Raw genomic sequence first — 15,054 nt, forward strand, 5'->3', positions numbered from 1 at the left:
GAGAGTACAACTGTCGCTTGAAAAATGGTTCTAAACCTTACTAGGCTTCGATGGATGTCTGTTTTTGTTGTGCTTTTAGTGAGGCGCAAAATTAAACAACTAAATTCCAACGGTGAGGGAACAATAAATACTTTCATTCCAATCACGTTTGTTGAAAGGAGAAATTTCCTCTCGATAGCTGCTATCAAAGAAGAATTAGATGAATTGAGCGAGAAGCAGTTGGACGTGTCCAATTATCTCCGATAATTTTATGAAACTGTTTAATCAGTGGCCACGATTGGGAATTTACATTGCGAGATTTAGAATTCTTTTATCTAGACCAGTTACTTTACATTGTTACGATTGTGTTGGTAAACAGCTAATTTTCGAGAAAAGTCGTCGTCATATCGTTATCTAAGGATTTACTGTGGAAATTCAAACCATTTAATTGCAGAGATATCGGCTTTAGAACTAAATGCAAGTATCTACTAATGCAACTTATTGTTGAAAAACAGTCAAGGGATGAGTTTAAGCACCAGTGTTTTTTTTTGTTCTTTTCTTGAAATTCTACCTTCACAATTGTCTTTTGGTATTAATTTTAACGTTGTGCTCATCCGCCGCTTAGCAACTGTAGAAAAATGGAAAATTTTTAATAAGCAGAAAGATCATTTATCAAAGTTTTAAAATCGCTCAAGCTAAGAGTGGACATCTTGTAAGAAAAATGTGAACTTTTTTTCATGACAGGCGAGCGTATTTCTGTCTAACTGTTGAGTGCTTTTAGCTTATTGGGGCATCTATAAAAATGTTTAATAAGAGTTTTGTATTTTCGCCTCACAATATGTCAAATGGGAACTTAAATCTCACTTTTAACAGCCTTTCATAGTGTGTCGACCTTTTTATCTGTAATATGTTGATACTGCCTTCCATTATACGGTACATTTTCCAGGGAACAATAGAACGTTTTTATCTAGAATTCCCAAATTAAAAGGTATCATTCAGCTATTTGTAGACTTTGTAGAAGCTGACCTAAATACTAATAACAATCAATGATAATGGAAACGGATTTTCGTTTTTCACCGTTATAGTGATAGCACGACTCTAATTTTAGAAAAATTCGACAGTGTCCCACAAGACTAAATTGACCTCAAATTTGAATAACATTAATTGATCTGACAATATCACACCTATGGATTTATTATCTAGAACATAGAACTATCATGAAATGTCAATTAACCAGCAAAAGCATGTGACAGCTTAACGAACCCTATTGAAGCCGTTCCATTTACCAAGTTTCGAATCTACAACAGTGGATTGTCGTGTTTACGTTTTAGATAAATATATGTGCTGATTTAGAGGGACGTTAATGTAATTTGAATAAGATGATTTGCTGTAAACAGGAATTAATGTTGCAAAACGATGTGCATTTTCGAGAACTACTGCTATTAATTAAGTTTACTTAATTATTATTAGTTATTTACATTACAGGTGGGCTGTAGCAATCATTGCAACTACGAGTGAGGAGTTTGCTACACGAGTCTCACAAGTATTTTAATGTGTTTTAGCCCACGTGTAATGTACTATATTTGATCCACGAACGCCCACTGAAAAAATTTTTTTTTTAATTTTTACTAATGTGGGTGTTTAAAAATTGCTGCAAAAAACATACATTAAGATAGAACTCACTAACATTAAAAAATAATGTTTGTCTTAAAATTGCTAAAATACAATTGATTTATTTAAGAAATTTATAGATTGTTATTGTGTTACTAAATTATCTCTGATAAATGTTCCAACTTCTTTGAACTGAGGTAGTTTTAAAACATCCTGTAGAGTAACTCTTATTATAAAAACAACGCTTTAATCAAAAGTATGAAAAAATTGTTTACTGCAACATTTTATTCACACTGCTGTTGTCAACGCGAATAAAAAAATAAAAAATAAAAATTTACACTACAATTGAAATTTTCATTGCTATTAATAGCTTCTTCATTTTCCCCTTCGATAAGATGTTCTGAACGAAGCTGCGGTTGCATCCATTTTAATGCCACAAAAATCAAAACTAATTTAAAAAAAAAGTAAAAAAAGTACCGGAACAATTTTTTTTTTAAACTTGCGATATTGGAAAAAGTTGATGCACTAGAACTTTTATACACTCACAACCTTTTTTTTGCTATACAACATGAAAGATTTGACAGATCCTAATTTTTATTAATAAGTCGAATGTTGATAAAAAAAGTTGTATATTAAAAAAGTGTGATATAATGTTACTGTATTACACCACTAGTTGAATAATACGTACATTACACAACTATTTTTTATTATCTCATTAGTGGAATAACGAGCTTCGTTATTAAAAACAATATCAAATGAATGGTGTAATACCCATAACAGTAACATTAGCGAATACTAACTTAAATAATAATTTGTTTGTTTTTACAGTAAACACAATCCTGTGTACTATTTTTGCCGAGTTTACAAAGAACGCTTAAATTTATTAGTTCTGTGTAACTTTTTGCTTCCAATTTCTTTATCTCTACTGCACCAAAATTAGAACTTGTAATTGCTTTTTGCTATTTAATACAGAAGCGCGAAGAAGCGATAAAAGAAGAGAAAAGTTTACGTTACGATACCCAAAATATAATTCCGCGCGTAAAATGACAGGTCTAAATCTGTAAAGAATTGGGGTGACGAAGGTTAATGTTACGTATATTATTGAATGAAAGAAATAAGACGAGGCGGTTTTATGTTGGCAAAGATTCGATATTTCCGTAGTAAAAAGCTCGTGATCAGCTGAATTTCTTTTCTTCAAGATGTGGAGATTCTATTTTGTTGAGCTCAGGTTTTTTGGAACCGTTGGTTCTTGTAAATTAATTATGATAGGAGCTGCCGTTGCATTAGCGCGATGAAGTGTCTCAATTTTCCCAATATTTATCGTCCAACTAAAGTGACGTTATCACCGAAGAAGATTACGTTTGATTAAGTTGAGTATGACCACAACATTATCAAATTAAAAATTCTTTTTGTTCTCTTTGTTCTTTCGAGAGCATTCACCTGTGTTGGGTTTCGCGTCCCATTTCTTTTTATAGGAAGAGTTTGAGGGTATTGTGCGGATAGCATGATGACCGTCTTCATGTTTCTGGTTTGTATATTTTTATTTATAAAATATTGGTAAAAGGGTGGGTTTTCTCGTCCTTTTATTTAGTGGTTTAATCGCAAAAAAAGTTACACGGTCGAAGAAGCGCGATGGGTCTAATGAACCGTAATATGTCTTTGATGTTATGTAAATCCTTTCCGTCGTTACAGAAAATTTTTAATAAAGCGTGAGCAAGCAGATATTTTAACACCTAAACATGTCTCACGCAAGCGAATGCATTCCGGTCAAATAGTCCGGTGGCGTGCATACCGGAGCAAAAAATTGTTTAGAGCAATATCCTCTGACCATAATCATCTTCAAAGGTAGCGTGTAGATAAAAGCATTATTGTTCGCGTATGAAGGATCAAAGAGAAAGGATTGGTGAGGAAGGCCGCTAAGACCCATTAAGACTGGTTCACAAAACATCAAAGTATTGTCTCTACTGATGAAATTAAACCAAAGCTGTGACATAAGCTGGCGTAATCATTGGTCAAACGCGTTCATATACGTGTGAGACTCATGCTCTCACGCACCGTTGAGGCACTAAGTGTTCATGTGTGCGTTATCGACCAGGACGCCTATGTAGATGTTCTTTCGCTTGGTTCACATCAGCCCTTATTAAGACCTCGCGCTTTTGTTCTTTCTCGTTCGAGAATATTGCTCTTTATTTTGGAAAAATTCGCTCTTTTTACAATGTTTATTAAATTAGTCAAGCATACAAGCGCCCACGCTCTCAGAGTTGTTCGCCAGAAGCGCAGTGCTTTGCCGATCGATTTCAAAGATATTCGAAGAGCGAACTAGCCACAGGAGTGTCACATTGTTGGCAGAATCAACTAACCAGTTGGGATGCATCATACATAAATACATATCTGGCGTTCTATGGGTAAATACTCATCAACGACTCAATAATAAACTGTCAACAAAAGCTCAATTTCAAATATAAATATATACAGGGTGTTATGCAAGTAAAGCAGCAAACTGTAACAGTGTTAGAAAGGTGGTAATAATTGAAATCTCGAAGAAGGAGAAGCAATAAAATCTTATTTAAAAATTTGTTTCTTTTATCACCGATAGCTTGGCGTCTTGACGCCTAGCAAAAGTAATTTTTGGCGATTTTCAAGTTTTTTTTTTTGTAAATAATCGCTAACTCAAATATATTTTAATATAAATCTGTACAAACATTCTCAGTTTTTATTTAAAATTATGTGGAAGTTGTTTAAAAAATTTGAAAAAAAAAAGTTTTTAGCAAGTTGTTTTTCAAACTCTTGACGTCCCTATTTGATAGTACGTTTATTCCAAACTTGTGTCAAAATGTTATGAATCTGTTAATTCGCTTTAAATTGTAACAAAAGTCTTACCTGCTGGTGTCTCAAGCTGGTTTTTCATTAACAGTTTTTAGTGTCCAAAACGTGAAATGCGGCGAGCTTAATCATAAATTAATCTTCCTAAAAATAAAATTGACAAATTGGATTATTTTGAGTTAGATTTTTTTTTCTTTGCCAGTGTTTTCTTCAAAAATGTTGTGTTATGATAAACCTGAAGTTATAAAAAGTATTTTATTTGTGGGTAAATCTGAATTTTCGGGTAAAGACATTGTGGATTGTCCAATGAAGGACATTTGGTTATTTTTCGTAACTTTTTCATTATTTTATTTTATTAAAAATTTTAGTTTGGTCCACAAAGCGTATCGTGAAAAGTCACCTTACGAATCAACCGATATAAAGATTGGCTCTTTTGGGGTTCCCATTAAATTCAAACAAATTAATTTTTTGCAATACCCAATTTTTGAAATTTATTTCTGTAGTGTCAGACTGTATTGTCTTTCAAACGGTTTTTGCAGCTTTTGGGAAACAATGTTTAAATTTAGTCCTAGAAGCGTCAAATAATGGTTAATCCGGGAGGGTTTTGCCTACTTTGAATTTTGATTTTTGTTGCAGTCATTATTTACATGGTGACTTATATTGCAGTTAAAATCTTTGCACTTTATTCGGGTTTACTCTGTATATTAATAATTAAGATTTTTCAATAATTATTGAATTATCTTTGGTATTAACGTAGGTAGACAGCCTTATATTATGAAATTCCGAGTTTTCTTTATATTCTTAATTGGTTGAAATTACTGAAATGTTAAAATACTAATTTGCAGCACATTTAAAAATTTAATTCTGTGGATTTGTCCAAAATTCCTCGTCTCCGTCCCCAGACAGATGAAATCAATAATGAATCAACATCACAAAATTGAAGCTCTCATTAAAAAATGAAATTCCGTTGTCCTGAAATACTTTACCGACTCTGCATGCTTTTAGATTTTATCGCCTTTTTAAATACCCAGATAAAATTTCATTGCATTGTTTTGACAAATCTCTCATCCAAAAATTGTAAATTCCTTCCTTTAGTTTAATAAAGCACAATATATTTGTAAGAAATTTCTATCACGATCGATGTCGAGGAGCTCAATCGATTGATACCCAAATTGCGTGGATTCGATCACGTTTCCGTACTGAAATGGAGTCACCAAAACCCATTTATCTCAAGAAAGTGGTTGTTTCAACAGCGCAGAATTTTATGAAGAATTCTGATCACAACTTTTCGATGTCAGACCTTTCAATTTTTGATCAAAAGTTTGTATAACTCAATGGGCGAAATCGAGCAAATTAAAAAACGCTGAAAATTTTACGAAGAATTGCAGTTGTGGCCGAGTCATGAATACTAAAAATCGATCCAAAAATTTGTATTGGAGGATCATATTTCTTGTAGAATAAATAGACCACCACTTCAGATCTAATCGAAAACCGACTTTCTGTAAACCTCTTGTACCAAACCCTGGATTGATGGATAGTAATGATCCCTAATTAATCGTCAATAGAACGTGTCTAGGACGAGACCCTTAAAATCCTGTACTGATTACATTAACCATCGATAACTCTCTCAACTTTGGACATGCATCTGAAGCGCTTCGGACATCATGTTACAACATTACATCACACGAAGAACAAGTGCTTATGGAATTAAGACCACTAATTGGTACAACATGTAACAAAATAAGGACACCATTTTTGCTTCTTTGTCTGTAAATTAATTTCCTGTTCTTAGATGCGAGGAAACAAATATGTGAAATTCATATGCAGATGAAATTTCCAGAGCTACAAGATGCAGTCGTCAACAAGGTTATGTACAAATGTCACAGTTAGGTGAATCGATACAAGACGCGACCGGAAGCTTTTTGACACAAAGACACTCGATGCAGTGTGACAGAGGAAATACATTTTATTACAATTTTAGAGAGGTTATTTTCTCCCCGTTGTCACGTCCTTTCGATAAATTTATACATATTTTATACTTTGTTTTATAGGTAGGTAGTAAAATAAATCAAAAACGGAACAAACAATAATTGACTATTATCCAGTTAACTCAGAAGTTTACATCCGATGCTTAACATTATTTTTAAATGTACTGTACGATTATGTCATAATTCATCCGGGAGAACGCGTTTCGAGAAACCATGATTTATGTTCAAGACGTGTAATTTTAGAACTTCTCAAACTCAAACAGTGCCTTTGTTACAACCAGTTTAATTCATATCTTCCACCTTCGGTTAACTTATACTCAGATGAGTTAATACAAATTTCTTGGCATGGCCACGAGGTTTCGACACACCTCTTTATAGAAAAATAGACTAAAATAATTTCACTTCGAGGAAGAAGAGTTGGTCTATTTATTTTAACCCAAACGTCAGTTGTAAAGAAGAGTAAACTTAACAACAAATTTATGTAGCAATTTAAATATAAATTACATGCTTCACCACTTTTCACAAAAGGAACTTAGGAGAAAATGAGAAACTTTTATATTCTCTTACAAAACTAGGTTTAGGAAAAACTAAGTTTGAGCAGCTTAAAAATACAACAAAAATTCTCAATTACGCTTTAAAATATGACATGAATGTGGACGATAAAAACAAATTGCAATTTTTAAAATTTACTTTGACTGCACAGAGGACATAAACATGATTTTATTGCTGAATGTTACCCTAATAATAAGTTGCTTGAAACCGTAAAGAATTTGAATATAATATAGTCATTTTAAAATGAGCATTTATGAGGCGTGCGACTTTATTTATGCTTCTAGCAAAAGTGCCATCAATGATAAGTGGCTCCTTAACCTACCATTGATTTTTAAAGGGTAATTTTAAAGTTTTTTTATTACAGAGCAGCATGCATTCCGTGTTAAAAACTGCACTTGTCTCTAGTGTTACCCAACTTCATTTTCTCTTCAGTCGAAGCTTTTAGGAGGACTTATATGAAGATGTAAGTGTTTCCCGCGTGTTATCTACCGTTTTACCTCATATTCCCTCAAAATTTATTGTTCAGTCGTTGACTTTATAAGATTTTTGAACTGTCGTTTAGACAGACTTTCTAAGAATCGAAGAGGTAAAATTTCCGCGCAAAATACAATTTTCATTTGGAAGCAGCAATCATTGCGGAACTTGAGAATTTTTTCATTGGATTTCACAGGATAATTTACGACTACACAAAGCCGCCATCAAGCGTGATAACTCCAAAGATTCATGAGGCTGAGGATAAGAATAAACAGAAACAAGAATGGGAAAATTAGGCTATCAAACACATGTTTTTTCCAGGGAAAAAAATGCTAAATCGATTCTTGGTTGAAAGAAATGTGGCTTTTCCTATTCATAAATCGAGTTTACTAATCTACACAAAGCCATTTACATAGAGTTTATGTATAGTTCGGCATAAACTCGGTGTGCTCTTATCAGTTTATTTATGAAGAAAACTGTAAAGATGAATTCGTGTTATAACAAAGTATTCTTAACTGACTCATCCCCCGTTTTACATATAAACAAATGCGTTATGCGTTTACAGCAGTCAACACGTAACACAATGAGGGAAACATTACGACCAATTTTTTAGTAATTAACTAATTAGAATCTACTACGAACTGCGATAGTAGGAACGATAATGATAAGATCGATACAACGAATACGAAATATCACGCGATTTCGGTAAAATAGTGTTGTTTACGTTTCCATTCTTAACGAGATGGAGAGACAATAATTGATGCAATTATTTAATGAAAATTTGAAAAATAAACTAAATGTGATGAAGTGCTAATTTTCGTGACAGTGCTCAAAACTGTATGTTTAGACATTTTGTCAGATATGAGTAAGTGTGAAAATTCATCGTGTTGAATCAAGAAAATGTTTAGCTGGATAAAATGGGTACATTGAAGTTTTATCCTTCCAGAAATTTTTGATTAAATCTCGTGAAAAAATGTTTTCAAAATATTTTTTAGACAGTTTTAGGCAAAATATGATTTCTATAGTCTTTTTTACACTCTTGTTCAAAAAAGCATTTATGGTAAAAAAATACAAGAAGTGCTTCTTTTGAATATTATTTGAAAACTTTTTTTTTCATTTAGTCATAAATAAAAGCTCGTTTTAATTCCTTTAAAATGATGTATAACTCAAGATGAGATAACCATTGGTACTCACAAGATACATCCTTAAATATGAAGCACGATCAATGAAAATTGGACTTTTGATTAGGGCACGGCTTTTGTAGGTTGTATAATTAGGAAATATGGTAGACCCTTGTTAAATTATACATGACTTTGAATGGAAATAAATTCAGTTTAATTTAAGACTAATACCAATTGAACAAAAATTGAAATGGTTTAAAATCAAAAAATAATACTAATGTGTAGAAAGTAAAATAAATGCACTTTTTTATAAAAAAATATTGTCAGATATTATTGTAGCGTTTTATTGTGAATTTAATTTGAAAGCACCTCGGCACTGTTTCAAGTTCAAAAAGTTATTTGAAAAAATAAGTAGCTATGTCATATTTCAACGAAAAACTCTGGATATGGTTAACTATCATAAAAGCAATATTTTATCACAATTTAATTAAATTTAATAAAATTCAAAAAACTTATCATAAAATGCCTCCAATTAAAAAATTTGAATTTTTGAATTGATCGGATTAATAGCAACGAGAAATACTTGATGATGGTCAGTTAGTAGTGGTAAATATTATTTATAATCGTACCTTCTAGCCTGGCGAACCCTAGAAATGGGAGCTACAAAATATTTTTTTTCGATTTAACACTGATATTCTTCAATTTTAAAAATTAAGAAGAGAAATTTTGCATATTATTATGATCTAAAGTGTAGTAGAAAATGGAAAAATGTTTGTTAAATTCGATTAATAATTATTATTAATAACAGTTTACTCAATAAACACTAAACACTACAAAAGTAAAACGCGAAGATAGCAGACCTAAAACCACGTAAAGCTAGAAAAAGCAACAGAAGAAAATAAGGAACCAGCGTAGCTTTTTCTTCCCATTATCATTTTTTTAAATTTGACTCGTTTTTCTTCCCATTGTTTACGACTCAATTTTACTCCTCTATAATATTTTCTATTGCAACTGTTATTTCTTCCAACGTTTCCCGTATTTGTTAATTCGTATGAATAAATAATTTACTCTTCCTGCACTATAATAAAGGATATATCGCAATTCCGAATTAATTATTAACTCCCTGAATAATTAATGCATTTTAATCCGTTTCTAGTATTGATCACGCAAAAACCATTTTTACTACTATTAAAAAGAAATCACCCTGTGCAACGAAGCCCCGCAACGTAAAATGATGTAAAATAACCCAAATTCACTTTATTAAGCGCACAGGTGGTTTGAACACCATGAATAATTAAGATAAATTATGACCTGGTGTCCCACATACAAACGTCGATATTTGATTGATATATACGTACACAAAGAGCCAATATCGAGGTCGTTTACTACAGGTATTGAACACGATTTTGCCCCGGCGCATTCACCATTCTTTCTTGTTAGAAAAGTGTGCTTTCTGAGTATTTTAGTTTCCAAAATTGTACGTGCAAATACACGTACTTGAACTTAGTAAAATAATACAATTAGCGTTGTTTAAAAGCTTTTTTGAATAATTCCTCTAATTTAGTTTTATTTAGTTGGAGTGACCTGATTTCCGAGAAGGATAGTGTCGCACTAGGAACAGGGTCAGTTGACGGCAATGGATTAAATAAAGATTATTCTGCTGTTTGAAGGACTCTACTGCAATTAAATTCAATTTGTGTCTCCGGTAGATGCAAACATAAAACTAATAAGAGCAACTCGCTTAAAAATGCTTATGCTGCATGATCAAGCAGATAATATAATTTGCAAATCAGAGTCAGACAGATTTCCATAATAGACTAAAAAGTAAGCTTATTAATTTGAGACATTTCCTCGAAGCAAATTCTATTCAAGGTAGAATAAAATCGATTGGTTTCAGTTCACAAACTCACTAAAGTTTTCATTTGAAAATTCACACCTACAAAGAGAGCGATTATTATGATTTCAGTTCAGTAGTTAGTTCACTGACTTTTTAATACGAATTTGATATACTTCTGAACTCAGCACTATCCGCTTCCAACAGCGCTCAATCCTTTTTTAACAAAGCAAATGGTTTAGTGCATCTGAAAATAAACCTCTTGGAAGTATTTTAATTAAACTTTTTTCCACTTCTCCTTCAGAAGAGCTTATACAAAACGCAATTTGCCCAGTTGAACACTTAAGGATCCTCAATGAATCGAGTATTTTATCTGCAGCCATGCGCGAATATTTCATACTTTTACTTTGCATTAATTCCAAGAAAATTAAATATATTTTTCAAGCACGTCTCTACGACCAGACTTACAGTTATAATCATCCCAGACTTTTCCGAATAATTTAACATAAGCCATTTAGTCACAACCCGAACGTTAATATGCTTAAATGGGATTTTCTTGAAACATGTACGAAGGAACGAACAACCCTCTTGTATCGTCTTAGCAGTAAAAGTTACATTCCATCACAACAACATCAAAAGCATTTTTGGGCTCTCCCAACCACCTCAGTATTGATAAAAATATTATAATCATACTTCAGTTTCCCAAGTAGTAAAGTTACGTGTTGAGAATTCTTTACGAACAAAGTAAAAAATAATAAACCCAAGAAAAGTATTTCAAAATTGCTTCTCTCGGTGAAATCGTGCTCACCGAACGGCATCGAACTAAATAGGTCAGATTTTTTTGCATTTTATAGTATTATATTTCAAAGAAAAGCACAGGAAAGGAGAGTAGGCAGTCAATTGAGCTTCATTCCAAAAAAGTGGTGAATAAAATAAAAGTGGATTGTCTCCACATATCAGGGCATGTTGTGCCGGCTGTAGAATTTCAATATTGTTTTCGAAATGGGAAACTAAGAATTTATTTTAGAATACTTTAAAGCAATAAAAATACATGTCTACACGTCCTTCAAGAAACTAGCTTCGTTAGGATAATGAAGTTGCTTCAAACTACAACCCTTATCAATGTCCGTCTACTTTAACTTTCAAATCTGATAGTAATTTGACCCGGCTAACACCAATTATAACTAAATTAGTTAAGCGATTTTGCCTCTAAGGTAGGTATCATCCAAAAAGATGAGTTGAATCTATACAATTAGAAAAAATTATGTGTTTTATGTTTATACAATTACTAAAAATAACAGTATACATGTAAAAACAACAGTTTATTAATTTACCGGAAAGGTCAGTGATCATTGAAATGATTTTATAAATAAACATTTATTAGTATCACAATCAATTGAACAAAAGCAATTATAAAAATATTTGATTTTGTATACAAAAAATTGCAATAAATTTTCAATGCCAAACAAAATTTGTATTGATTTTACATTTGATTAGTACAAGTAATTCCAAGCAATTTACAAATGGGTCGGCACTTTTTAATTCGAATTTATAAAAGAATTAAAGTTTGTGTTATTGACTGAAAAAAGAATATATTTTTTCTGACTTAAACTCTTAGGTTCTAGATTTGTCAAAATTGCAGATCCTTCAATGTGTAAATCTAAAATTTTATAAGCTCAAACTAAAATAAATATGACTCAAAATGTTTGACTAAATAATGATTTAGGGTTCGTTAAATCGAATGTTTAGGAAATATGTCCTCCATCAACAATAACAATTAATATTATTGACTCACCTTCAGTCTCAATAGACATCAAGTTTGATTTAGTGTATAAATAAAACCTCCTCATTCCCACTAAATTCGCATTCGTATTGTCTTCTGGGAGAATTAAAATAAAATCAATACAGTATACGTACCACTATTTAAAACAAACACTTTTGTATTCCATCCGTAGTTTCGTAGTGTTCTGGCTCGCCGTAGTGTTGTCTGTTTACTTGAATACAAATTCTACATTTAAAATAATATTCCAGACAAGTTTTCTATACCTTAATTGTAATGAACCCTTAGAAGAAAACAGTTTGAACTTTAGATAAAATTATTTCCTTCACAACAACAAAGATGATGTTGTAAAGCTCGGTCTTCATGATTACATACAAACAGAATCAGTTCAATTAGCGCGTAATAGCTGCAAATAAATGCAATTGGGTCGTCATCATACGACAGATTGCGAACGAAAATTACGTAAATGTGAATTAGGTCAAGTCCTTGGGATAAAAGTTGCTTGAATACGGTGCATAGAGCCCCTAAGCGTCATATTGTACGCAATTTTCCTTTGTGTGTTAGCTCACGCCAACGCCAAATGTAATCCACAATTTAACACTGGGATATTTTCTCTAATTACTTGCCACACTAAAGTTGTCTTGAACTGATTTATGCGAGCAATAAACATACCAAATCTTTGCTCTATTTTAGGTGAGATTACATAGAGAACAATTAAATCTAAACAATTATTGTATGTCTAAATTCAACGCACTGTTGTAAAAATTTTGCTCCAACTTGAAAACTATTTAAAATCCAACGACGTCTTACGTTTTTCCCAGGCTCGTTCTGATCTCCACTCTCACCCTTTAAAAATCAATATTTATTATTTAACCAAAATCAGTCCGGGGTGTTGCAAATTCAGAGCAGTTCATTATAATTACCGTATAAATTATTCATTACAATGAATATTTAAACTCTAACCCGGCGCATCCACCATAATTTAACAAACCTTTGATTTTCTCTTCAAAAAACGGAATTGTGTCCAGCTAATCTCGTCACTTTTCCAAACGCCCATTTACCATCAGCATCGATTGTATCTGTAGGAGCTATTTCCTGCTGCAGACAGGGAAATGACGGAAATTCGGATTATTTGACCCTCTACCACGTTTTGTGTACACGTCAGCTTTCATGGCCTTTTCCATTGCAATTGGACTCAATGAATACAACTGATTTCGGAATCTCCGCAGTCAGAATTTAATCTGTTATGTCATTAAACAACACGGAAAGTGATTACCTTCAGCGGGTGAAAGAGCAATTTTATCATTTCAAAGCGAAAATCCAACAAAACAAATTATTAGAAATTTTCAAACGGGAGATTTTCACTGAAAATTCTTAATGGAACCATAATTCAGACGCTCTGAGAACGTTGGAGGTAATTACGTGCGGAAAGACCAGTGAACCGAGAAATTATTACAACTGAGAGATTCACTCATCGGATTAGAATATTGAGCTACACGTATCGAGAGTAATAAAACTTAGATGCATCTGACAGGAAATGTATGCGTTACGTTACTAAAATTTCCGTTACTGACAGTTTCATCTGTAATTCACAATAGTTTATTAAAGCAAATTTTAATACATGCAGAAACTATTCTCGAATAAAAGCTCCCATTATATTGTCTCAGTTAATGTAATATCTCGTGCAAGTTCAGCATAGCATCCTTCTTGCAAATTGGGTTAACTTATTTAAACTCCGTTCAGAAACTAAATAACTCTATGCTTTAGTGCGATAAAGTTTTAATTCTATTGCTGCTTGAATTAAGAGAAAATGTAATTTTTCTGTGTGGGTGTATATTTGAAGTATTTGCGCATTTCATATTTTGTTAGATGTTTCCAAAAGAATTCCGCTTTGAACTGACAAACTGAGAACTGGTCTAAACTTATAGCTTCCTATTGCAGATCCCAAGAGACAACACAACTCCGCTATTGTCCTACATACAACGCTTAAGGGACTGCCGAATTTTTCGCTTAAAAATAGTTTCGTTGAAAATAAATGTTTTATATAGATCTTGTACTGTTATTATTTTGTGATAAATTTCTTGGTTTTTTTGAATTTTTATTCCTCCGATCTACTTCAAATTCTCCGGAGTTTTTAGGTACGTATTTCTTCACATTCTTCAGATTTTAAGGGATTAGATGCCGAGAAACAGTCAAACTTGCCACTGCAAACCCCAAAAATTTGGTGATCCTCTTAAAGGATTGCACTATGCCGAAACTTTTTGAACAGCACTCAAACAGTTTCAGGCATTAAATAATTTAACTAAAACGTGACAGTTCCACAAGGATATAGTTTAACTCAAAACGTTCAACTTTCAACTTCGCAATGCGAGCTTTACCGTAATAACATTGTTGTGTGAAAGCACAAAGCTTTGCGCGAAATACTCACTAGTGCTTAGTTCATAGGATTTAATTCTCCAAAATTTATCGACTTATTAACTCTGATTGTTTTGTCATCAAACAATCGTAGCTACTCTGCATATTTCGTCTATCTAGGTCAGATTGAAAAAGCTTTTTACTACTTAGAGATTTGGCACTATTGCGTATTATTTAATGTTCAAAGGTATAAGCAACCTGGTTGTCTCTTTGATGATTAATATTTACACAATAAGGCAACATGGCTAAAACATTTCAAACAAACTCTGAACGCTATATTTGAAAAGTTAAATTACATCGCGGTTACATAAAATGGCATCCACTGAATTGAATTCCGTCTCTATTTAAGTTGAAAAAATTTCATTACGGTTGGAATCCAATAAATTTTACACCAAACTGGAATTGTTTCCAAGTTTTTTGTCCTAAGAAATGCCAACAAAATATTATGTGCAATATCCTTATTTAGTACCTATGATA

Source organism: Gnatocerus cornutus, chromosome 6 (genome assembly GCF_029298725.1).
Source record: "Gnatocerus cornutus isolate USDA-ARS CGAHR chromosome 6, icGnaCorn1.1, whole genome shotgun sequence".
NCBI classification, from domain to species: domain Eukaryota; kingdom Metazoa; phylum Arthropoda; class Insecta; order Coleoptera; family Tenebrionidae; genus Gnatocerus; species Gnatocerus cornutus.